We start from the raw sequence: 25,874 nt of genomic DNA, 5'->3' as shown, positions 1-25,874 counted from the left end.
GGTGTGGGGGGTGATGTTTACATATCTCAGAAACCTTATTTTTAGCAAATTTAACAATAGCTGGAAAAGAAGCAAGGGCTTTGCAATTCAACAGAAAAGCAGTGCTTCCAAAAAGCCATTCCCTCTGTCTCTTGTTATAATTTATGTTATGATGAAGCTATAAATCAGTCATCATACCAGTTAATTTTTTTTTCAACAGCTATTACATCTGCTAGTTTTGCTTCAGGACATGAAGTAACAAACACAATCGTTATCAAGGAATAAATTGAGCGGAATAACAGCTTTGCTGCACAGCTTTCTCCAGGAAGATGGTGATGGAAGGTGATTCTCCACAGTTCACAATATCTCCTCCACTCTTCCTCCTCCAGCAACAGCACTGAGGAAGTCAGCATTAGCCTCTTGAACACTGAGCTCACAATTCTTTTAATAGTCAGATACAGATGCTCAAAATTAAACCTCTCGAAACCCCCAAGATATTTCCCTCGTCCTCTCGGAATCCCTCACTTCACTTGGGTTGTTCTTGCTTCCATAAGGTACTTCATGATGCTTTGGAGGCTGGAACCTTATCTCCTCAGCATACCCCCAACCTTCTCCCAGTGCCACAGCTTGCTTCTTTCCCGGTGGTAACCAGTGCAAATATTCAAGAAGGGGTTTAAAGTGCCTCTAAGTCAATGGCTTCTGTTTTCTCATCTGCAAATCAGGAGGGTGAATTCCCTCATCAGCAAGGCCCCCACCATTACTAACCCTAATAATTTATGAGACCTAGGGCACCGACTGAACAGACATGGTTTTATGTTTTCTCTTTTTCTTTTGATAAAATGGCTATTTTCTTTATTTATTTCCTGCTCTGAAAGGGGGAGATAAACTTCTAAAGTACTTTAAAGAAGGAAAAATGTTTACCTCTTAGGAGAATATTATATGTATCATATATATATCCACACATTTTACATATATGAAATAGACATATTCCTTTAATCAATGCAAAAATATTGAATTATTATTGAGTTTCTAATAGGTACCAGATATGTGCTAAATACAAGCACAATCGATAGATTACTTAATATACATTCTTAATCAGCCTTATCACCCAATTCTGCTCTACCTTACCACTCAGAGCAAGCAAATCAACTCTGATGTGTACTAGAGGTAGGATCTGGTGTAAACATCACTGGGCTGGAATTTAAGTGACTTGAGTTCAGAATGAAGTGCCCCCACTCCCCTTTCTCCCCCTCTAACTGGGACCTGTCTCTCATCCAAATAAATTAATTTGGGGCTCAATCATTGAAATGGGTCCCCCCAGTCCTTTCCAGCTCTTAAATTATACCATCTGCAAAAGATATTTAGCATCATTAGCTATTGAGGAAATGCAAAATAAAACAATAATGAGATATGACCACACACCTGTCAGAATAGCCAAAATAAAAAAATAATAATAATAGTACCACCACCAAATGCTGGAAAGAATGCAGATAAACTCGATCCTTTATATACTGTTGGTAGAATATAACATGGTACACTAACTCTGGAAAACGTTTGGCAGTTTCTCATAAAACTGAACATGCAACTACAATACAGCTCTGCAACTGAACATTTATTCCAGAGAAATAAAAACTTCGGTTTACATAAAAACCTGTATATGGCTATTCATATCAGATTTATTCATATTAGGTTAAAATTGGAAACAACTCAGATGTCCTTCAATGGATGAATGGTTAAACAAACCATGGTACATTCATACCACAGAATACCACTCATCAATAAAAAGGAACAAGCTACGGATACAGCATCTTGGCATCATGCGAAATGTTGAAAAACATAATGCCAAAAGGTCATAGACTATATGAATATTATATTATTATATTCTTGAAATTACAAAATTATAGAAATGGAAAACAGATTAGTAGTTGCCAGAGGTCAAGGATGAAGGAGGGGTGAAGTGGAAAGGGTGTGGCACAAAGGTCAATAAGAGGAATCCTTGTGGTGATGAAACTGTTCTGTACCTCGACTACATCAATGGTAACATTCTGGACGTTGTACTTTAGTTTTTCAAGATGTTGCCACTGGGAGAAACTTGGTAAAGGTTATAGGTTATGCAGTACACAGCTTTTCTCAGTTTTATTTCTCATGACTACATGTAAATCTACAATCACCTCAAATAAACACTTAAATTGAAAAAAAAAAACAAAAAACTGCACATTCTGATTGCTTTGTGCTTCCTGATTGCCTGCTTGAGGCCTAATGGAAATTTGGGGAAAGCCTAGGGAAAAACAGGCCAGGTGTTGACAAGATGACAGCAAGCCCTTGCCTGGCCACTGAGTTCCTTTTGTGATGCCAAATGCAAGAAGGAATGTGTGTCTGCCATGGGCTGTTTTGTGGAAGCTCCAGGACTGAGCAGAGAGACCCTCTCAAGTTGTAAGATGCAAATGGCATCTCCAGGGAAAAAGTGCCCCTTGGAGATAATGCAAAATAGCCCCAGCTGAATAGAATTTTACTGTCCTGATCACTTGATAAGCTATTTGCTGGGCTGTGCTAATGAAGTTAAAGTAGTTTGCTTCTGTTGTCAGAAGCAGCAAATCTGGTTCCAATGGCTTTTCTTCTGAGAAATTCAGGTGAGCTGCATACCAGACCCTCCACTAGCAAACGCAGACTTACTGAAGCTAACACTCCAAATACTCCATCCCTTTCTTTAAAAAAAGAAAAAAAAAAAAAGATTTTATTATTTTTTTTATTTGAAAGAGAGAAGGAGGGGCATAGAGGGGCAGAGGGAGAAGCAGACTCCTTGCTGAGCAGGGAGCCTGATGTGGGGCTTGACACCAGGACTCAGAGATCATGACCTGAACCGAAGGCAGACGCTTAACCAACTGAGCCACACAGGAGCCCCACTCCATCCCTTTCTGATAATAATAAGATAGTAAGAGATGGAAGGGCTTTGAGGCCTGACCAAGAAAAATCACTCAAAGTCCATGGAAGGAATACTAGAACTAAGAGAAGTCAGCATTTATTGAATATTCATGGTGCACTTTCATGCATTATCTGATTTAATCCAAACAAGAATTTGAAGAATTAGTTGTAATTATCCTTACAGTTTATAAAGGTGGTAGCTAAACTTCATGGAGGCCAAGTGACATGCCTGAGATAAGAAAGGACAAGGCCAGGATTTCACCTGAGGGACAGAGCTGAGTTCTCTAACTCCGTGTAGAGTAGCAGGCCTTCCCAACAGGTATGCAGAACACAGATACCAGAATAGGGCAAGATGTGTCTTGAGACACTGATCAGGTACATTTTAATAGAGAAAAGAAATTAGAACCTACTTTTAATAGTCATTTGAAAATTTACAACAGCTCAGGTTTTAATAGCATAGATTTTGAATGGCTCCTTCTACCAATTTCCTGAATATAGTGACTGTTCTTTTTGGGGTGTACAATTTAATGCCTAATACCCATCTCCAGAGAAGGCTCTGGAGTGGCTGCACCATGTGGTGCCCTGCACCCTCTGACTCTTACACTGGAATATTCCAGTTACACTGATTATGACTTCAGTCTGCATTTGGGTTAGCATCTAGGAAGTTCTTTATTACAGATGCTCATATAAAATCTGTACTTTTGCTTTAGATAGAATTTGGTCTTTATTTTCCTACTTTTTTCTTCTAACAGAAAGTATGTGTGACTATTATCTTTATTATTGTTATTATTATCTGTAAATAGTTGCTCCACAATTCAAAACACTGATTTTATATTTCTTTTTTTTTTTTTTAAGATTTTATTTATTTATTTGACAGAGAGAGACACAGCGAGAGAGGAAACACAAGCAGGGGGAGTGGGAGAGGGAGAAGCAGGCTTCCCGCTGAGCAGGGAGCCCAATGCAGGGCTCGATCCCAGGACCCTGGGACCATGACCTGAGCCGAAGGCAGATGCCCAATGACTGAGCCACCCAGGTGCCCCTTGATTTTATATTTCTTAATTGTTGTTTAATGATGATGGTTAAAGTCTGATCCTTGATAAACTACAATAAATTACAATTTGTTTTAGGAAATGAAAAAAAGAAGGTATGTTTCTAAAAACAAAAGTTAAACATTATTAATTAAATTAATTCATTAAATAAAGAGAACCATAGATTTCTATGGCTTTAGAAAATGATTATTCAAAATAGTTATTAATAAAGGAGTATAAATATTCCATGACCTTTTTATAATTTTAATTATTACATTCAATAAAATTTATGTACTTCAATAATTTCCTGGAGGTTTACTACATGGTAAACTTTTCCAACTTTGATATGACTTGTCTCAAATATTTTGGAGACAAAGAACAACTACAATTTTTAAAAAATCAATTTTCTGAATCTTTAAAAGCCCACAGTTCCTGGGGCGCCTGGGTGGCTCAGTCGGTTAAGTGTCCAACTCTTGGTTTCGGCTCAGGTCATGGTCTCAGGGTCCTGAGATAGAGCCCTGCGTCGGGCTCCATGCTCAGCACGGGGTCTGCTTGAGATATTTTTCCCTCTCCCTCTGCCCCTCTCCCTGCTCATGCTCTCTCTCTCTCTCTCTAAAATAAATAAATAAAATCTTTAAAAGCCTACCGTTCCTTCAAGCAATTTATATTTAAACAGCTTTAATTTGAATAAATATTTATTGTGAACTTGTAAAATCAGAAGTTCTGTAGGATATACACAGCATTTTCTTCCCCCCCACCAAAAATCCAAACATTTAACTCACTAACAAGGCAATCCAATGAAGAATACCTAAAATTCAGATTCATGTAGCCTGGTATTCCTTCTCATCCTCAATCTAAATGTCCTACTTGCTAGGAAAAGTTATCAAATTAAGCCTTGGTGGCCAACCAAACTACGTCAGTAGCTACCACAAAGCATCTAGTTTACCCAGGGGGGGAAATATTGGAACATTTTAAAACATCTGCAAGCGTGAAATAAGAAAGTATCAGATCAAAGAGAGGAAGCTAGTTACAAGGTCAGTTGAGCAATTAATAGGCAAAGACAAAAAGTCTCATACAAGTTCAGAAGCATTCATTTTCCCTTCCTGCATGGAAAGTATCAAATCCTTGTTTGGGAATAATAACAAAGGAAAGAGAAAAGGTGTCACTTTTGAATAACACAATTAGAAGACTGGTGTCATGCCAGATAAATAAAGACAACTGATTCCAAAGATTATTCCTCAAGGATGGGTGGCTCTTTGGAAATCAGTAACCATGAGCAATTAATGGCATTGGTGAGAGTCTCTGACAAGAACTCTTGGAAGAACACTGTTCTACAAAATAATAACCATTAGAGTAATATTAGTTAGTTAACTGAAATTTTTTAAAAAACAAAAATGTATTCAGGAAGAACTACTCAAAGCAGTAAATGAATAATTTGAAACACATTTAAAATATTACTGAACAGCTGGACAGTTTGCAGCTGCAATAACAAGAGTGTAAAGGTTTACATCAAGTGTTTGTTTTGAAAACTCCAAGATTCCAGTAACTTATTGTTTTAATTCACAGAGAAACTCACTGTTTGAGATTTGAGATCACATGGAAATGACAAGTTACCAAACTCGTTTCCCTGCCAATTTTCTGACCCAGATATTGAGTGATGTCAGCTTACTAACCCCAGGCAACAGGAGCGTACATTTAACTTCCAGTTAAGTAACTAAGGGATCAACATATATTGATTGAGCACCTACTGTGTGCATGTACAGCTGACCCTTGAACAATGCTGGGCCTAAAGTTTCCAAGCCCCCAACAAAGTCGAAAATTGCATAGAACTTTTGACTCCCCCAAAACTTAACTACTAATAGCCTACTGCTGACAAGAAGGCTTACTGTTAACATATACAATCAACTAACACATATTTTGCATGTTATATGTATTATATACCATATTCCTACAAGAAAGAAAGCTAGAGAAAAGAAAAGTCATAAGGAAGAGAAAATATATTCACATTTTTTTTTAAAATGTGTAGGCATTTTTAAAAAAAAAATTTTTTTAAAGATTTTATTTATTTGGCAGAGAGAGACACAGCAAGAGAGGGAATACAAGCAGGTGGAGTGGGAGAGGGAGAAGCAGGCTTCCCGCCAAGCAGGGAGCCTGATGCGGGGCTCGATCCCAGCACCCTGGGATCACGACCTGAGCCGAAGGCAGACACCTAACGACTGAGCCACCCAGGCGCCCCTATTTTTTTTTTTTTTAAAGATTTTATTTATTTGGCAGAGAGGATTTTTTTTTGTTGTTTTTTCGTTTGTTTGTTTGTTTGTTTCTCTCCTCCTTCAGGCTGGGGCCCTGGCCATTGACACCCAGCTGTCCCCCACTCCCAGGCCCATGTCTCCCACCCCACTGAGGGTTCCCAGAGGGCCGGGGACCTGGTCCTCCCTCTCCAAGGGAACAGGGCCAGATTCCTCATCCGAGCCCGAGGGCTCCGTGCTGTTCTGGGACTCAGTCTCCAGGGCAGTCATGCGGACATCGGCTGCCATGCCCCTCAGGCCATCATCCCAGGCGACGCTGCCATCTGTGGTCTCAGACCCCAGGAAGTTCCCTCTCTGAGGGCCACTCAGGGCCGGGAGGGGGCCCACAGAGGACCCAATTTTTTTATTGAAAAAAAAAAATCCACGTGTAAGTGGATCTGCAGTTCAAACCTGTGTTGTTGAAGGGCCAACTATACTGAGTCAAACAGCAAGGACAGTGATGAATACAAGTCCCTGCCCTCACGGAAGTTACTGTTTTAGTAGCAGAGACAACATCAAAGATAATTATTTACAATTGTGATGAATTTTCAAAAGGAGAAGTACAGGGTGATATGAAAATGCACAATGAGTCTAGATATGGTCTAGGATACAGGGTATTAGGAAAGGTATCCTTAAGGAAGTGGCATTTGAGCTAAGGTCTGAATAAATCCTCAGGGAGATCAACCAGGTGTTGAGCAGGACAGGGTAGCTGGGGGAGAGGGGGGTAAAGCTGGAGAGTATTCCAGGCAGCATTAATTCTGGAGACACTGCAATGGTTTCATGATGGAAAGGAGAATGACACATTTATAAAATTCAAAAGAAAGTCTGTGTAACTATGGCCATGTAGAAACCTCCAGCAAAAAGTCTAGGAAAAAGTTGATGACAACCTGGACCATAGTGGCAACAGTGGGTATAAAGGCGGTAAATGAATTTGAAAGCTATTTTCCAAATTAAATCAATTAGACTTATAGATGGCTTAGATGTGGGAAATGCAAGGGAATGCAAGGAGCTGAGGTTTCAAGGATAGTTTCCGGAATTCTGGCTTGTCCGACTAGACTGATGCCATTCAATGATCTAAAGAACATTTGGACTGTGAAAGGAATCACATATTCTATGTTTGAGAAAGCCTCAAAGAAGAGTGTGCGTTGGAGGTATAAATTTGGGAGTCACTGATGTAGAGACAACTGAAGCTTAGGCATGGATAAGGTCACCTAGAAGCAGAACATGGAGCTAAAAAAGGAGAGTTTTTGACTCATTCCTGAGGACTTCGAACACTAAAAACCAGCAATATTTATCTAAGGAGAGGTGACAGAAGTGGAAGGAAAAGCAAAAGTTTAACAACAGCATCACCAAAGTCCAGGGAAAACTCTGAATTAAGCCAAAGTCCCAGTACACCTCACAATTTCAGTAAATTTCTCTTTGTGGTTATCTAGACACATGGTTTAAACAGTAACTCTGACTAAATAAACAGCATTTTTGTTCATTTTTGTTTGTGTTTGTGTTTTTCCTAGGAACTATAATTTGGATGAAATCTTTGAAGGAAAAGATAGTGTAAGTTCACTGTCCAATATGATAGTCACCAGCTGCCTGTGATGATTTAAATTAATTAAATTACAATAAAATTAGGTTAAAAATTCATCTTTCACAGATGCCTGGGTGGCTCAGTTGGTTAAGCATCTGCCTTGGGCTCAGGTCATGATCCCGGGGTCCTGGGATGGAGTTCCACATTGGGCTCCGTGCTCAGCAGGGAGCCTGCTTCTCCCTCTGCCTGCCGATACCCCTGCTTGTGCGCGCTCTCTCTCTCTGACAAATAAACGAGATCTTTAAAAAAAAAAATTCAGCTTTCAGTTGCATTAACCACTATTTCACATGCTCAGGAGTACATGTGCCTAGTGGCTACCATTCTGGACACTGTAGATAGAGAACATTTCCATCATTAAAAATAGTTCTAGGGGCGCCTGGGTGGCTCAGTTGGTTAAGCGACTGCCTTCGGCTCAGGTCATGATCCTGGAGTCCCTGGATCGAGTCCCGCATCGGGCTCCGTGCTCGGCAGGGAGCCTGCTTCTCCCTCTGACCCTCCCCCCTCTCATGTGCTCTCTCTCATTCTCTCTCTCTCAAATAAATAAATAAAATCTTTAAAAAAAAAAAAAAAAAAAAAAAAATAGTTCTATTGACAGCCTAGTCTAAAATAATCCTATACCAATGAGAAGGCATGATTAAGTGAATCAAAAATGAAGCAATGTTCCAAGCATTAAAATACTGCCCACATTCCAGGTGAGGAAGTCAGGAGGGAAGGAAAGGGTGACAAGGGTCAAAAAGAATATAAAATGTGGCATTTTCCTCCATTACAGATGAGAGAAGTGGGGCAGGTGATGAATGTGTTTCAGAATGTATTCAAAGGGGAAAGGGCAGAAAGCTGGATTGAGGAACTTTCAAACTAGTGACAAAGAATTCAAGGTCTTTAAGTTCAAGCTCTGCCATGAGGGAAAGAGGGTTTCTTCAAGCAGGGAGATAACCCCCACTATAGGTAGCCTTTTCACATACTTGCCTCAGAACAGCTAAGTTTCATTTTCTGCGTAAGTTAGAAATTCTACCAATACTACCTGTTGAAGGACATATTTTCATTTTATGCTATGAAATCCAGCATAATAAAAACATTAATAATGGTGGAAAAAGTTTTTCTCACTCTTAGAAGAATCATGGAAGATCAATTTGGATGAGGTTTTTAAATTTAAATTTCAGGCACCCGCCCCCCCCTGCTACAGCCAATATGCTCCCATTTTAAGGGAAGAGATAACTGAATGCTCCAAAAACATAGCTTCAAATATTGAAATTAGATTATTTCACTCACACACACACACACACACACACATACACGTTTTAAAATCTGGTATCACTGTTCACTGAATACCATTCATGAGTATACCAGATATGAATAACTGAGTTAATTCAGTGAAACCATTTTACCAAATACAGGTTAACATATTTTTAAGTCATTCAAAAATGGAGTCCCTATTTTTGCCCAAATAGTAGTAAGTGTATTGGCCCCATCTCTGTCCTGGAAGAGATAATAAAAGCAACAACAACAATAATTAACATCAAATGAGCCCTTACTATAGGTCAGGCTCTTTGTATATATTAGCTCATTTAATTGTCACAACAATCTTATGAGGTGGACACTATAATTATCCCCATTTTACAGAAGAAAATACCAAAGTCAGGACATTTTAATAGGATCAGTGTAACAGAGTAGTAGAGATCAAATTACCATGCCTAAAATGATCAACAGAATAGCAAAGTATTTCATCAAATATTTAACTGGGTGATTAAAACTAGTGATGACATAGGACTTCAGTGGAGGAAGAATTCTACGTGGGCCAAAATGGTTGGGAAATGGGATTTTTAGGAATATTTAAAAAGAGAATCTGCCAATTCATATATCCAAACATCATTTACTGACTGGTATATACTGGGCATTGGGTACAAGCTGGAGATAAAAAGTTGAGTAAGATAAAAAAATAAACCCTACATGCATACCAAAAAAAAAAGCAGAGAAAGGGAAAAACGATGTTCCAGGTAGAGATGTGTCACAAAGGACTCTCAAAACAGATACATGACTTATCCTCGTTGTTTTTCTCTCTTTCCCTCTCCTTTCTTTTCCCCCTTTTTCTCTGTTGCTCTCTGCCTTATCGCTCACTCTCTCATTTCTACATCTACATACTTTTAGAAAGATCTGTGTTCTATACCTTTAAGGAGATAATTAGTGTAGTCATATACCTTCACTCGTCTAAAATAGTCCCAATTTACGTCTACTGCTCAGGTATAATTATAAATAGTGATTCCTTTTACTCTCAAAAGTATCTTGATTTGGATGATAAATAACATGATTGCCCCACAAATAATACTGCCTTTGTAGAAAGTGAAAAAAGAGGCAGGCACACACTCTTATCAACACATCTACAGCCAATCACCTCCCAGAAAAATTGTAAAATTTTGGACGTTCTATTACTGGAAAAAATTTTAGGCAGGAAAATGCCTTCCACTAAATCAGAGCAAGCAGTGTTTAGGAGTATGTAGCAGAATCAGAAATAGGGGAGGAAGAAGGCCAACCTGGAAGATAGCAGCTTCCATAGATGTTCTATTCAAAAAGGCTAGGTTCAAGTTCCCTCAATTTTCTGTGTAAAATATCATCCAAATCCTTGATAACTTTAAGTAAGACCCACCAGCCTGACCCTCTCTCCATAAATTCTACCTATTTCTAACTGCCTATTAGACATCCCTGTCTAGTGTCCCATGTCCAGTGTCAAAGCCATCATGTCCTACTCCTCAATGTGTTCTTCCTCCATCATCCCTATCTCAGAGAATTGCAGATCTTTCCATGAGCCATACAAAGTAAAAAGGAAAATTAACATCATCCTTAATACTTCCTATTCTTTCACTTTCATGTTTGATGAATGACGAGGTTCCGCAATCCCACCTCTTTCACAGCTTTTTTCTTCTATGTTCTCATTTCTCTAGACCCAGTGAAACTCGTTGTTTTAGTCTGGGGTTCTCTCAAAGCAGACCTTGAGACCAGATTTGGGTGCAAGTGGTTTTTTGGGAGGTAACCCCAGGAAGAACAGTATGAATGTGGAGAAGGAGGACAGCAAGCTATTACTGTGGGCAGTTGGAGCTCCTACTGGTGCCCTCTGAGAGGCTGCACAGAACACACCTCAGAATAGTCTGCCTGGGGTTGAGGGAACAGGAATATCCATCCACCAACTTCTAACCCTCACTGTTGAGGGTTGCTCCTGGCCATTATCTCTCTTAGCCCTTCAGAGTCTGCACACAGGCCAAGCATTCTCTTTCTGCCAGAGAACGCCTTTAGAAGAAAGTCACTGGAAGCCTTCGGGGGGGGTTGAAACTTTATTCAGTGACTTCCAAGTGGGCCAACCACACTGGTCTACTGTACCCTTATGTGAGGCCCTTGTTATATTGAGCCTAGATGCCAGCAAGAGAGTCCTAATGTGTCTCCTTATTTGCTATCACACACCTCCCCTCAACCTCCCCACAGCTGCCGGATGATGATTCTGAATGTGACATATGGGTGTGATCATGTCTTCTTCAGGATGGAGTCCTTTAACGGCTCTCCAACGACTCATGGAAATACTTCAAACACTCTGACCTGGCTTCTGCCCAGCTCTCTGTACCTTCTGCCACCTCCCTATCCCACATGATGCTCTTTCATTCCTCAGTACCTTGTGTTCTCTACCAAGAACTCTCCCTTTCTTTGCTCCCTCCCTCCCTTTCCTGCCCTGACCCCACCCCTCTGCCCACCTGGTGGTATGCTCTTATCTTCTAAACCTCAACTTAGAAATCGCTTCTATGAAGTCTTTCCCCACCTTAGAAAGGCTAGTCCTGCCATGCTTTGCACCCCCCAATGTGCATAATTCTGAATGTCTCCTCCACACCAAAGAAAATCTCTTGAAAGTTAATACAGTGTATCTGCAGTACCTCACATACGGTTCTCAACATTTTTGTGCTGTGAACCCCTTCAGCAGTCTTCAACTCCTTCTCCAAATTATGTTTTAAGTGTATAAAATAAAATGCACAGAATTAAAAAGGAAACAAATCATGTTGAAATGGAAGTATTAAAATATTTTCCAAAAATTATGAGTCATATAATGCTTCTTTATTAATACATTAATCAAATTACCATTTTTTTCAAATAGTAATGAACATAAACAATAATCATAATGTGATATAAGAATATATCCTCATATTACTCCTACCGTGTTTTGCTGCCTACATTTATAATTGAAGGAAATGATGGTAAGTCTCAGGTAGAGGTTAGGGAAATAAATGTGCCATTTTTCCTTCTCAGTCCATGGCACCACGTGTTATGTATGTAGACCCCTCATGGTTCAGTGGACCTCAGGTTAAGAGGTACTAGCAGCATGGGCCTGGCTTACAGGTGTTCAAACATATTTACTGAATGAGTTGCCTCTCTTTCTGTGTGCTGAATGAATGAGCTTCTTGCCTGGACTTCAGGTTCCTCTTTCTCTAAATTTCTGTGATCTTCTGTGTCAATTGTTCCCCAGATTTCACCGGGTACAAAGGCATTACATTATTTGTAACATCTCATCTTACTGATTAATTCCCATGCCCCACTGCCACCCAGTGCACTGCAGACTCCATCTCAACTTTTTCTCAATCATTTCAGAGAGTCCCCAAACTTGTTTCATGTAAGCCAGAAATAGTCCTAACCTCTTCTTCCTTCCTGGCCTCCCCTTCTTGATAAATGTGGCTTGCAAAGCCACTTGAGGGTCATAACTTGTGGCTTCTGCTGAAGCTGATATTCATGCCAAGGGCGATGCTTCCCAGTGCTGCCTAACTTGCCAGCCCTCAGAGGCTGTGGCAAGGCTGCTGTCTCTTTCATCCACTTTTAGGCCACATTCTTTTTCATAGTAGAGAAGATACACCCTCCCCAACTTTGGGTCATGTTTTGGCATCTGACCATGAAATAAGTGTTACTTGGTGCCCTTGTTTCAGTGTCTCTAGAAACCAACTCCTTCATTTCAGTGCTGTGCCAGAACCTTCCACTTGCCCCACAAGACTCCTTCTCTACAGCTCACGCTACTTTGTGCCCCAAGAGGCTACTATGCATGGACTACAGAAACCAGCTCCCTTGTCCTCTGGCTTATACTCCCTGGTCAATAGGATATGAGAGGGCAGGAGAGGAGAGTAGTTAGAGTACTTCTTCCCCCGTCTCTCTTTCCATCAGTCTGTAGTTTGAACGCAGTCCTCCACAAAAGGCTCCTGTCCTGCACTCCTCTCCCACCATTTTAGCGCCTCTACCCAGCAGCTGCTCCCCCACCTTCCCTCTTCAATCTCATAGGTGGCAACTGCTCTCTGCTGATATTAGACCCAAGGAGCTTCCCCCATCCCTTGTTGGTCTCTTTTAAATCTTCCCACGCTTCTGTAAATATTCCCTTCCCTAAACGCTCCTCAAATACCCACCACATGTATGTGGGAGGAATGTGTCACCTCTTCCTCCTCCCACGCCCACCCTGGACACAAGTGTGAAGTTTCCTCATAGGGCTGTGATTCCCCCCAGGGCTACGGACCCATCAGTGCACCAGACAGCCCCAGACACATCTGAGTCTCTATGCAGGATCACTGGCACTCATCCCTGATGCTCCTACAGAAAGATCATTTCACTGAGTACATTTGATACCCTTCTTTTTGTCTGCTTTGACATCTCATTCATTTATTCAACTGTTCAACAAATAGTCCACATTTTTGTGTGCTTTAAGCTCCCTGTGCTCTTAACTGTGAGGCAGCCTACAGATTATGGAATTTGGAGAAAAGCAGACTTTTTGCCACTTTCCAAGAGAGAAATCTTGGGCAAGTTACTATCCAATCTCCGTTTCCTCAAGTGCTCAGGATGGTGATTGTGAAAATTAAATGAGCTAAGGTGTGAAAAGTTCCAAATGGCAGTGGGCAAGTGTAATAGGACATATTTCTGAGTGTATCCACTAGTATATCCAGAGATTTGTGTAAACAAGTTAATCGCAGAGTGTTCTCGGTATTAACAACTGTGGAGGAGTGAGGGACACAGGACTGGGCAGAGGGATAAGGTGCAACAAAAGTCCTAGCTCACCCCAAGGGCAGCTCTGAAGCTGAAAGAGTCCTGAGTTTGAGGCAAAAAGACTGTTTTCCACTGATATCCAGTCATGGATGTGGGCTGCCCCCACGAGAAGTGCCCCTCTCCATCTGAGAGCAAAAAGGCTGGAGAAATATGTATCTGAGAGATGTTAGCTGCCAACAGTCCCAGTAACTGGGGGAATGAGTGCCTGGGTCCTGGAGGGAGAATCTAGCCAGCACACTACATTATCCACTACACCAAATATTTGTTAAATAACTGCTGGCTCCTTTCATCTCCTTTCATTTGCATCTCTTCAGTAGGGTTTAAAGGCACAACAACCTTGGAGAGAACCAATGTCAAGTGGAACAACCAGATAAAATGGCTTTTTGCATAGTGATTTTTCAAAACTGATTTATATGGCTAGAGTTAAAAGCCATAAGGCAATTGAAGAGAGGTTTTCAAACCATGCTTCTTATAGTAGGGTGGGGTGAGATGAGCAGAAAGCCAAGAGGACAACGTCATAGCTGAAATAGTGCCAAGCTCCAGCTCCATGCTTGACTTTATTCTATGTGTGATTTTCTGAAGAAAAGAACACCCTCAGGGTACACATATGTTACCTAGGAGGGGAGGAAAGCCCTTTCTTCAGGCTGTGGTCACCGAGGGGAATGTTAACAGGCCTGGACAACTTGGGCTGTGTGAGCAGCAGGCTCTCTGCCCCTGTTAGTTCATCAGTACACCTCAGTGCAATCAAAGTAGCAGGATGGTGGAACTGGGAAGACTGGGCATGGCATATGAAAGAAGCTCAAATAAAATAGCTTAAATATTAATTGCTCACAGGCTCTTCTGCCTCAAATTTCCACTGTTCATGAACAATAGAATTCACAGAGACTCATGGCCCTTCCCATATATATAAGCAATAGCCATTCTCAAAGGCTACATGTAAGACTGAGCCCATAAGGAGTATTTCATAATTTCTAGCATCCTGGATTCCTGCAGATAAGCCTTCCATTCAGAATGGAAGCAAACCCATGGGAAGCAGCACCTGCTCAGGGAAGGGAAATGCTCGAGGAAGTTCCAAGCAGAGAACACAGGTTTACAACTGGTTTATTATTTACACATGCTCTGTTCTCTTTCCAAACAAACAGCAGAACTGTGAATGACAATTCACCTCGAGGATTTTAAAAGAAAAATTATGGAAGTGAAAGGTGGTTAATTCACCTAAAACCCTAAACACAATGGACACCATAAGTCCACACTATTTTGCCTTTAGGCTTTTAGCTTTTGTTCTTCCCCATCCAGGAACACCCTTCTCCCTTCTTTTCATCTAAGGTCTAGCTAAAAACTTCACCACTAAATCTTTTCCAACTACCCCTAACCACATATGCCTTTCTCATCTAAAATCTTTCATTATATTTGGGTCATAGAGTGATCACAGTCATCATTACAAACATAGCTGATATTTATTAAGTGCTAATTATGTACCTGCATTGTGCTAAAAACTTTACATGGATTATCTCATTTAAGCCTCAAAACAAGTCTATGAGGGAGGTCATTTTATTAACCCTATATTATATACAAGGAAACTGAATTATTGGCCCCAGATCTTTTCCCTCTCTGTATCCACACCCTTGGCCATCTGAGTTGTTCCCACTATCAAAGTGAAGTAGGTTTCCTTCCCCATTGTCTTTAAGCCCAGCCATGTGCCTTGATTTGGCCAATGGGATGTTCATAGCCATAAGTGAGCAGAGCCTTGAAATGGATTTACACAGGGAGCTTTTACTCATATGTTTCCACCATTAATGTGAAAATATCATGTTCTAGCCAGAACACTAATCCCGGGGGGATAGCAAATATGGAAAGCAGACCTGAGCCCAAATGCCAAAAAGTAGGCAGCCAACTAGATCTTCAACTTGAAGCACAGCTGCCCAGCCTAGCACAGCTGACTCCTGTGTAGTCACATGAGCAAGAATGATAGATATTTTAAGTCACTGAGTTCTGGATTGGTTTGTTACTCAGTGATATCTGACTGATACAGGCACCAAGAGGTTAAGTTACTTGCCCAAGTTCTCACAGGTCGTGGTGGTAAGAAGATTCCAGCACAGATTGGTTTCATTTCAGTTCCCACCTTTTTAACAACTATGGCTTCCATCATCATCATCACATTTGTAATCCACATCCAATCACATTTATTGAATGTTCACTATATGCCAAGCACCCTAAGAAGTACCATTCATATATTATCTTACTGAACTGATGAACAACCCTCTGATACAAGTACTTACTACTGATCACATTTTATAGGAGGTTCAGTAAAGTAAGATGCTTGCCCAAGATCACACAGCTAATAGGAGACAGAGCCATCATTCATCTCAGAGTGTTCCAAGCTGCCATGCTCTACTTCAACACACTACTACTATTTTGAACAAAATCACAACTATCCTTAGAGAAAAATGTTAATGATCAGTTATTCCAAGAATCTCTTCTTGCCCAAATATTTCCAAAAGGCTGCTTCAAACCCCACAATGATTGCTTTTGAAAATTTCAGTCTTGCTTTTGAATAGTTTTTTTTTTTTTTTTTTTAAAGATTTTTATTTATTTGAGAGAGAGAGAACACATGAGAGGGGACAGGGTCAGAGGGCGAAGCAGACTCCCTGCTGAGCAGGGAGCCTGATGCGGGACTCGATCCAGGGACTCCAGGATCATGACCTGAGCTGAAGGCAGTCGCTTAACCAACTGAGCCACCCAGGCGCCCTGCTTTTGAATAGTTTTATGATTATTAAAGTTTTTAAAAATCTTAAAAATCTGCTTTAAACTCCTATATTAAAAATGAGGAGTCTAGGGCTTAGGGAAATAATTTTACTGATTCGATTACATGTAGTAAACTATGGGATATCAAAGTCCATATCCTGAATGCTCACCTTCAGCATCTTGCTTGGGAGGGAGAGGGATAGCAGTCCAATCCTGTGGAGTAGAAATGGGAATTTGGTGTCTAACTTCTCCTTAAATAGATATTTAGCCAAAATTCCTGACTTTTACTCTCACATCTAGAAGTACCTGAAGGCAGGCAGGGTGCTTTCTTGGAAGGAACCTGTGTAGAAACCTGGGGCCCTATATTTAAAAGGTCCCCATACTTGGTTTAATACTCTACTCTCACCATTTTTAAATCCCTCTTAATTTTTTAACAAGAGGCTTTGCTCTTTCATTTTACCCTGAGCCCCCTAAACTATGTAGCCAGTCTTGTGGAGGTATCTAGTCCTCCAATTTCTAAGCTTGGGGAGATTCTTCAATATGCAGTGAGTTGCTTCTCAGCTTTCCACTCTGCTGGCTATCACCTACAAGAGCGCACAGAGCCAATAATCAGAATATTAAGATGACAGGTGAAATGTGGTCATGAGTCAAACAGATCCATTGGTACCTCCATGCAAATCCAGCCCCACTAACTCTGGGCTGAGGGAGAGGCTAAAAGCAGAGGAATTGGTAGGAAGTCTAAGAAGCATTGAGCCTCCCTAGAAAACTAATTGCCCCTCTATTGGACTATACCATGCCCTTAAAAAATAGAAGGGAGTGAACCTCAAAATGTTTGCAGTTGAGTTTCAGCCATTGCTAGAGTGACCCTTCTTAATTTGGATACTCCTTATCCCATGCTCACATCATGACTCACACAAGTCTCTCTTGCCATGAAGTCATTCTAAATTCTCATCATCCCCTGAATCATCTTATCTATGTAAGAATTCATTCTGAATAACACTATTTTGACCCCGAGGATAACACAGAATAATTGTGCAGTTATTTTAATAAGAACAAATAATGAATTAGCTCTTCCCTCCTTTCTCCATCTTTATAATAATGGAGTTAATATAGGGCCTTATAATAAAAAGTATCAGGGCAAGGCAGGATTCACATGAAATATCGATCTTAATATCACAGGGGTAAGGGCAAGCTAATTGTTCCCCTGACCCCAACCTTGTTCTTACATGTGAAACACTAAGAAATGGAGAGATTAAATCAATGGAAATACATGTTGGTTATGAAAAACAAAGTGACTCTTTTACCCCATGAGATAGGAAAGACTAAAACCTCTATAAAGGTGAACTAATAGGAAACTATAAATGAATTATGTTGCCACATAGAGTCATCTGAAAAAGTTTTATTAAAAACACCTCCAAAGTATATTACATTTTATATTATACCAGGTGGAGCTAGGATGAGGGAGGGAGTTTATAGAGGAACTGTTGAACACAATTTTATTAGAATGCTTGTTCCCTTGATTATAATAAGGAGAGAAATAGGACTTATTGGTTTGGTTATTTGAAACATGCACATGCACACTTTCTCACACAACTCCAGCTTTGAGCAGGGTGAAAGTTCCTTTCTTCAGCTGAGAGTGACCTTGAAAATATTTTATTACTATTACAGGAAACCTGATTTAAGTATCGTCTTTTATGAAATGCTCCCATTGTTAAGAAGCATTCTTGGTTCGCTTTGCTGCTATTATGATGGTAAATACTGATTAAACATAGGAGACTATTCATAATACAAAGCAAGACGAACGTGCAGCCTTCAAGGGATTTAAAAATCAGGTAGATAAGACATTTTAGAATGTCAAGGTAATCTGTCATATACAAAATGGGAAGAGGGAAAAGAAAAAAAGACATATTCTTTCATGTTTCATTCCTTAAGGGGGACATCTAAAACACATATCTACTTAACATGGCTCGGAAATTAAAGTTATGATATCAATAACATCTACCTAACCACATGTTAGGAAGAAGAAAGATTGTATCTTGGAATACAGGAGTCTTCCTTGTGCAAATCCCATTAGGACCAATAGGGAGTTATTCATGCATCCAAATCCCTCCCGTCCTTCCCCTCTCCACCCCCAGACACAGACACCCTTGTTCTGAATGATCGGTGTATTTATCTATTTCACATAAATCAAGAATTTAATAAAAAAAATCCACCAACATGGCCATATGAGACATGAATCATGAGTGCTGTATGTATAAATCATATAGACCTTAAAAGCATTTATGATATAGCCCCTTTCATGCAAACCGCCCAAATGTTTTAGAGAGCTAAATCATACAGAAAGAGGAAAATGTAGTAAATAAAATGGAAAACCAATGGTTAACCAAACTAATGAACAAAATGTCTAGATGCCTCTCATCTCTGAATGGATTCCTTAGAAATTTTAACTGGAACGGGATTTTCAAGGAACCATTACATTCAGTAAGGCAACTGAATATGTTTGTAGTCAAAGATTTCTTTGACAAATGTTTCTGGAAAAAAAAATTAAAACTTCTAATAAGATAAAAAAAGGACAATGGATTCAGAAGAATATATTAGAAATAAAAAGAGTTAGTAAAGAAATATTCACTTCATGTTACTGCTGTATTATGCAGAAAACTCACTGTTTACAATTCCACCAACTCCAAATCCTCCTGTTTAAAAATATGTTATTTTCTCTGAGTGATTATTTTTAATTCATTCCCTTTGCCAAGAAGGTCTACTGCACTATAAAAATAAGTTTTCGATTACTTGCCATAAATTTCAAGCATGTCTCTTAACTTTGTAACCTCCTAAATTGCTGGTGATCTGCATATCTTGTTGGATTATCATGAAGAACTTTTATGCCACTGGATGAGAGCAGAAGTCCTTCCCATCTTTTTCTCTTCAACAACATTATGTGCATATGTTTATTTTTTGGTATTTCCTCTCTGATTCTTCTATTTCCTGAAGCATTTAGCTATTTCTGAGCTGATTCTGTTTCTGTCTATTTATTTTGTGTCTCCCTCACTACACTGAGAGCTTCCTGACCACAGGGATTTATTCTTTTATCATTATATCACCTAACATCATTTCTGGCATCACAGGTGCTATAGGTGCAATAGACAGATGGATAGCCAGAATAACTATCTGAGTAGCATCCCTACTTAGACAGCAGATAGAAATGATCAAGGCCCACGTTTTCAAATGCATCTGGTTTAGCAAGCAGAAGATGAAGCTCTTAACGTGAACTATGCACAGCCTTCAGCCATCAGCCTCTTCAGAGGTTGGTTCAGCAACAGCCCTTCCCAGGGTAGCCATGTCCAGTGACTGGTCATTGTGGAAGTACAAAGGCTCAGCCATCGTAAGCACTTGGGACAACTCTGAAGGGCCATTTTAGCTGCAGAGCTCCTCATAAGCTTGGCCAAGGATGCTGCTGACAGGGCGACATCACAACTCTACTCTTCCATGTGCCCACTCCTACTCTGTAATGCCCTGTACACTAAACCAAAGAGGCCAACTTGCAAAAAACAAGGAAAGCTAAAAATCAGGAATGCAGGTACAGAAATGACTCAGGTTACTTCTTTTGGCCATGAAGTCAAGCACTCTCACCTTCTGACTCTCATAATCACCAGCAAGTTACAAGACAAAGCAAACATCAGAAGGGCTACAACATAGCTATAGATTTCAGGAAGGAGATGATGGGTCTGCATTATAAGTAGACAGGGCGTGCCATAAGGCCCATGGCTGCCAAGTCTGAGGCCAGAGAATGTGGCCACTGGAGTAAATTAACCAGCCTGCCTCATCCTGCCTGGTTTAGAGAACTGCTGGAAGACCTTTGCTAGGAAACAAGCACCTACGTCTGGCCTCATCAGAGAAATGAGGGCCTCATATGAGGGTCTTTTCAAATGCTGCACCTGCCCTAGTATGTCCTCAGGCTCTCCTTCCAGTTCCTGGGGCCTCAGTTTCCCCACCTGTACATATTTCCTACATTACTTCAAAGAGGAGCTTGGAGACTTAATTAATGTTTGTCGAACATATCTTATATGAAAGGAATCATGTGCAGTAAGTTCAAAGTAGTCTTGGTCCTGCTGTTTCTTTCATGTGTGCTTAGAAGATTTTTCAGCCTTGATAAGAACTCAAAAAAAAAAAAAAAAAAAGCCACTTGCTCAAGTGCTTCGATTTGGGTCCTCACATTGTGATGCTCTCAGCATTTTCTCTGGATACCACAAAAAAATGAATAAAAATCAGTTAAACAACTGGTTCCATGAATCACACCACCATTCTTTAGGTGGTCAAGGTTTAAAAACATGAGAGCCATTCCAATGTCCCCCTATTTTGTCACTGCTACCCATGCCACTTACAAACATACCCACATATCACCAAGGTTTAGTGATTATTTCTAAAACTTTGTTTTTTCCCCTCTATCCCCTCTCTTTAGATTTCCTGAGAGTGACTTCATGAGGTCCTTATCACTTCCCCGATAGTCCTGAAGCTTCCAGTCTGACAAATTTCAGGTCAGGCAAACTTCACGCAACAATGAGAGTGTATTTCTTCAAACATATATATATGTTTGTGTCCATCTCATGCTCAAGTCCCTTATAAGATTCCCACCACTTAAGTCTACAATCTAAAATTTTAGGAAGACATTCAAGGTACTTCATAATATAGTCTCTATCTACATCTCCAATGTCATCTTCACCACCACCCCCTCTAACATACACACAGCTCTGCTTTCAGTCCTCCAAGGTTTTAAGGGCATCATCTCTATAACTGTGAACACAGTGCTTTAGTCCTTCCTTGTTATCTAATCTTGGTTTTTGTTTTGTTCATCAACACTTATCATCCTTCTGAGCCAACATATACTCCAACTATCCTAATCTATGCATACTTTTACCATACTTGGATTGTAGAATCACCATTTCCTTATGCAACTTACCCAGTAGTCTATAAATTCCTTAAGAAAAGGAATGATACCTGTCATTTCTGTATCTTCAGTGTTCCTAGCAAACTAGAGATGTTCAATAAATATTTATTAAATAAATACAAATAACTAAGCAGGGAGAGAGAGATGAGTTCAGGCATTTCTAAAACCCATGAGTTTCAGAAACATCCTCATTTCTAACCAAAAATGAACAAGTGAACAAAGCAAGAGGATTCTTGGCTTATTTGTGAATGGACAATTCCAGAAAATTGAGATGGAACAGGATGGGGAATCTTCTGATTATTCTAATTTAAAGTCTTCTAAGATTGATGGTTACCAGAGGGGAGGTGGGTGGGAGGAATGGTTGAAATAGGTGGTGGGTATTAAAGAGTGTACTTGTCAAGATGAGCACTGAGTAATTTAGAGAACTGTTGAATCACTATATTGTACACCCAAGACTAACAGAACATTGTATGTTAACTACTGGAATTAAAATTAAAAACAATAAAAAATAAAAGCTTCTAAGACAAATTCTTGCAAAATATCACTAAATTTCATTGGCAACATAATAAGGATGGCAGGCAGGGGAAATCAGCTGGTTTGATCAAGAAGGCAATAACAATTGATTAATTAATCTTCAACTAAATCCAGTATGGGGATAGTGTGGGGCCTTCATTCAGAGAGGGAATGAAGAGAAACAGAATCTAGATTACAGCTGGGCTCTAGGCCTTGAGTTCCCAAATGTGTGGCTGACCATTGGAATCACTTGGGAAGCAGCTGAAAAATGCAGATCCCTGGGCTCCATTTGTGACTTAAAGAATCAGAATTTCAAGGGGGGCATCCCAGGGATTTGTATTATAAAAGGGCTTCCAGTTGATTCTGAGGATGAGTCAGTTTTAGGAAACACTGACCTATGATTGATTCACTCATTTATTCATTCAAAAATGTACTCATTCACTGTGGGTCATTATCTACATATTCATTTATTCAATAAAAACTGATAATAAAGAGAAGGAAAAGGAGTACAGAAAGAGAGAGGAACAGTCCCTTCATCCTCTTTTCTGATGCACTGTTTTGTGTAGGTCTGTCCTTCAAGCTGCTCCTGGTTTTCACTAGTTTTGGGTTGTTGTTGTTGTTGTTTAACCCTTTCTCTCTCTCTCTCTCCCCCCCCCTTTTTTTAGAGGAAAAAAGAGAGATTGAGGGGGGAGGGGAAAAAGGAGAGGGGGAAAAAAGAATCCCAAGCAGGCTCCACACCCAGCCTGGAGCCCGATGCAGGGGCCGATCCCCAACCCTGAGATCATGACCTGAGCCAAAATCAAGAGTCAGATGCTTAACAGACTGAGCCATCCAGTTGCCCCACTCTTTATTTCTTAAGGCAAAGATGCTTCAAAACTACAAATCCTTTCTTTTTCCAGGATTACCTTTCCTAAAGAGTGATCTGAAGATCAGTGCACCTTTTCCAAGTGTCAGGATCCTCCACAGAAAAATATTAACAAGCCTATGAACAATTATTATTCCCCTCTATTCTTTCCTTTCCTTCCTTCCCTTGCCCGAGGCCGGCATCAAGGTTCTATAGCCAGAGAGGTCTGAGGGAGGAGGAGGGTTATTACTCCTGGCAAAAGAAGCCTTAAATTCCAGTGAATAAATGAACATTAGCAGACTGGTCCCGAGAGGGTGCCAACCCTGCTTTAATCTTTTAGATAGAAAAATGAACTGGATAAGTCATAAAATTCATGGGAGGCTCAACCTAAAGGGAGGGAAGCTAGAGCAAAGAGGAAAAGGACTTTTCAAATAATTAGGGGAAACTAAAAGGGCAATATCTAGTTAACAAGACTTGTACCAGTCATGGTTTCCACTTCTAATTTTAATGAAGGTTTTCTCCTTCCCACCAAAATCTGGAACACCATGCATATGGTATCCAATACATATTTATTATGTAGTTGAGCACCTAAACTCTTGTTTTTTAGTTTAAACCTGTCAAAGAGAGTGGAAGGTAGCCGCAAAAGCAGGAATTATTAAATGATGGACTTGCACAATGGAGACACCCTGGTGAACAATCAGCCTACCTCCTACTTTGCTGTTGCGTTTCTGGCTTCATTTATTTTTATTTTATTTATTTATTTTAGAGACAGAGCCAAGGGAAGGGAGATGGGGAGAGAGTCTGGAGCAAACTCCACGCTGAGCATGGAGCCTGATCTCAGGACCCTGAGATCATGACCTGAGCTAAAACCAAAAATTGGACATTCAATGGACTGAGCCACCCAGGTACCCCCTGGTTTCCTTTTAAAGGAAAGATGTATAACATCTTTTTTTTTAATATTTTATTTATTTATTTGACACAGAGTGACCCAGCGAGAGAGGGAACACAAGCAGGGGGAGTGGGAGAGGGAGAAGCAGGCTTCCCGCTGGGAGCCTGATGCGGGGCTCAATCCCAGGACCCTGGAATCATGACCTGAGCTGAAGGCAGATGCTTAACGACTGAGCCACCCAGGCACCCCACATCTTTCATTTTTTAAATGGGTAGTAGTAATAATCTTTCTACTTGAATGAGATAATTTAACCTAATCTTAGGATTTTCCAAGGGAGGAAGTGTAGTGTTTAATTAATAGAATCCACTCTATTTCCAGAGGAATATGAGGTTCACAAAGGTTCAACAACTTGCCCAAATTCACATGGTCAGTTGGAAACAGTCCTCATACAAAACTTAAATATCAGGATGCCTGATTCAGTGGAAGATGATGCCTTCTCACCTGCTATATAAGCCATCCATATAAGAAAAACATGAGTAGCCAAAACGCATTCCTAACTGGGTTTGGAGATCTCACTTAAACATTTTGGTGTTAAGAGTCAGCTTGGCAGCATGCAGCTTATAAGCATTAAATATCTAAGTCATTGAGCAAGCCTACAGAACTCATGGTTAAAGGGCATTTGAGATTCTAGGGACATCAACTAGCTCACACAGAACAATGTTTTCCAAGGAAAGGTGTCAGAACTACGTGGATTCAGTTTCCTAAATATATTGCCATCTCCCTGTCACCTACCACACCAATCTTGGGAGGAGAGATTATTGGAGGGGGAAAAGATTTTAAAAGACTTTCTAGGTATGGTGGGCTCAGGTTTTCTTTGAGTCCTAAGATATTTGTGAAAATCAAATCAGGAATAGTAGATAATATCAAAACATGTTCAGGATGACTTTGCTTTAGACAAAAACACACATTTCTAAATTTAGCCATGTAATTCCCAAAATTATCTCTTTGTGATCACTAACCCCAATGGACTAACCCCAGTGAAGTTAGCAACCAAATGATGAATTTACACTAATGTCTTTAGCACCCAGTTGTTCCGTCTTCAGCTTTGTAATTTAACAGATGTACTTTTGAGCCTTAGAAATCAATGAATCTACTAAGAAAGAACTAGATCTATGTAGTACCTGTGATGTACCTGTTCTACAAAAGGGGCTTTCCCAAGAAATAAGATTCAATGTTGTAACCATCCCTTGAAGTAGTCTGGCTCAGTGGTCACACTATGGGATTTGGAATTATTCTGTCCTGATTTGCCAAGAAATCCTCCACCCACAGCTGGGTAACCTAATTTAACTTCTCTGTGCTTCAGTTTTCTAATTGGTAAAATACAGATAATAATCAGACCTACTTCTTGGGTCATAATGAGAATTTAATGTGTTAGTACAAAAGAAAATGCTCAGGATAACTGTCTGACACAAAGTAAGAACTTAATACTTATAAGTTAAGATTTGTATGGTCCTCTTACAGTTAAGGGAACTGAAGCTCAGAACTGATAACTTGCTCAAAACTTTAGTAAGTGGCAAATCCCTTTGTAGGGCTGGGGATCTGGAATGGTAGTGGGGGGGTATCTCTTTTTCACTTCAAGATTCATTTATATTTAGATACGTAAAAAATGATATAGCTAATCATATTATAGAAAATATGAAAATACTTGAATAATTATCTTACTGTGACCTTAGTTAAAATTTGCATTGTTTCTTTTTCCTTTTCCTCATACATTGTTTTGCAAAACTGTAAACTCAGTATACAAACAATCTGTGTTTGACACTTTATTTAGCATTATATCATGGTCAGTTTTTTTTATACCTGTTATTTTTCAAGGCTGTAAATTATTCTTTCTGGTGACTACACCATAACGGGCATAATTATTTTGGGGGTTAATATACTGTTACCTTCATCTCCCACCTTAGCACTCCCAATTTAAAGACAAGTTCATATAAGATGAAAGTGAGATTTGCTTTGAATGACACTGAAACTATTACCAGAAGCAGAATTGAAACCTTGATTCCTAACTTTTATTTATTTGTTTTAATCAAAGTA

The sequence above is a fragment of the Phoca vitulina genome, unplaced genomic scaffold (genome assembly GCF_004348235.1).
Source record: "Phoca vitulina isolate PV1807 unplaced genomic scaffold, GSC_HSeal_1.0 scaffold22, whole genome shotgun sequence".
Taxonomy (NCBI): domain Eukaryota; kingdom Metazoa; phylum Chordata; class Mammalia; order Carnivora; family Phocidae; genus Phoca; species Phoca vitulina.
This window is presented reverse-complemented; position numbering follows the sequence as displayed.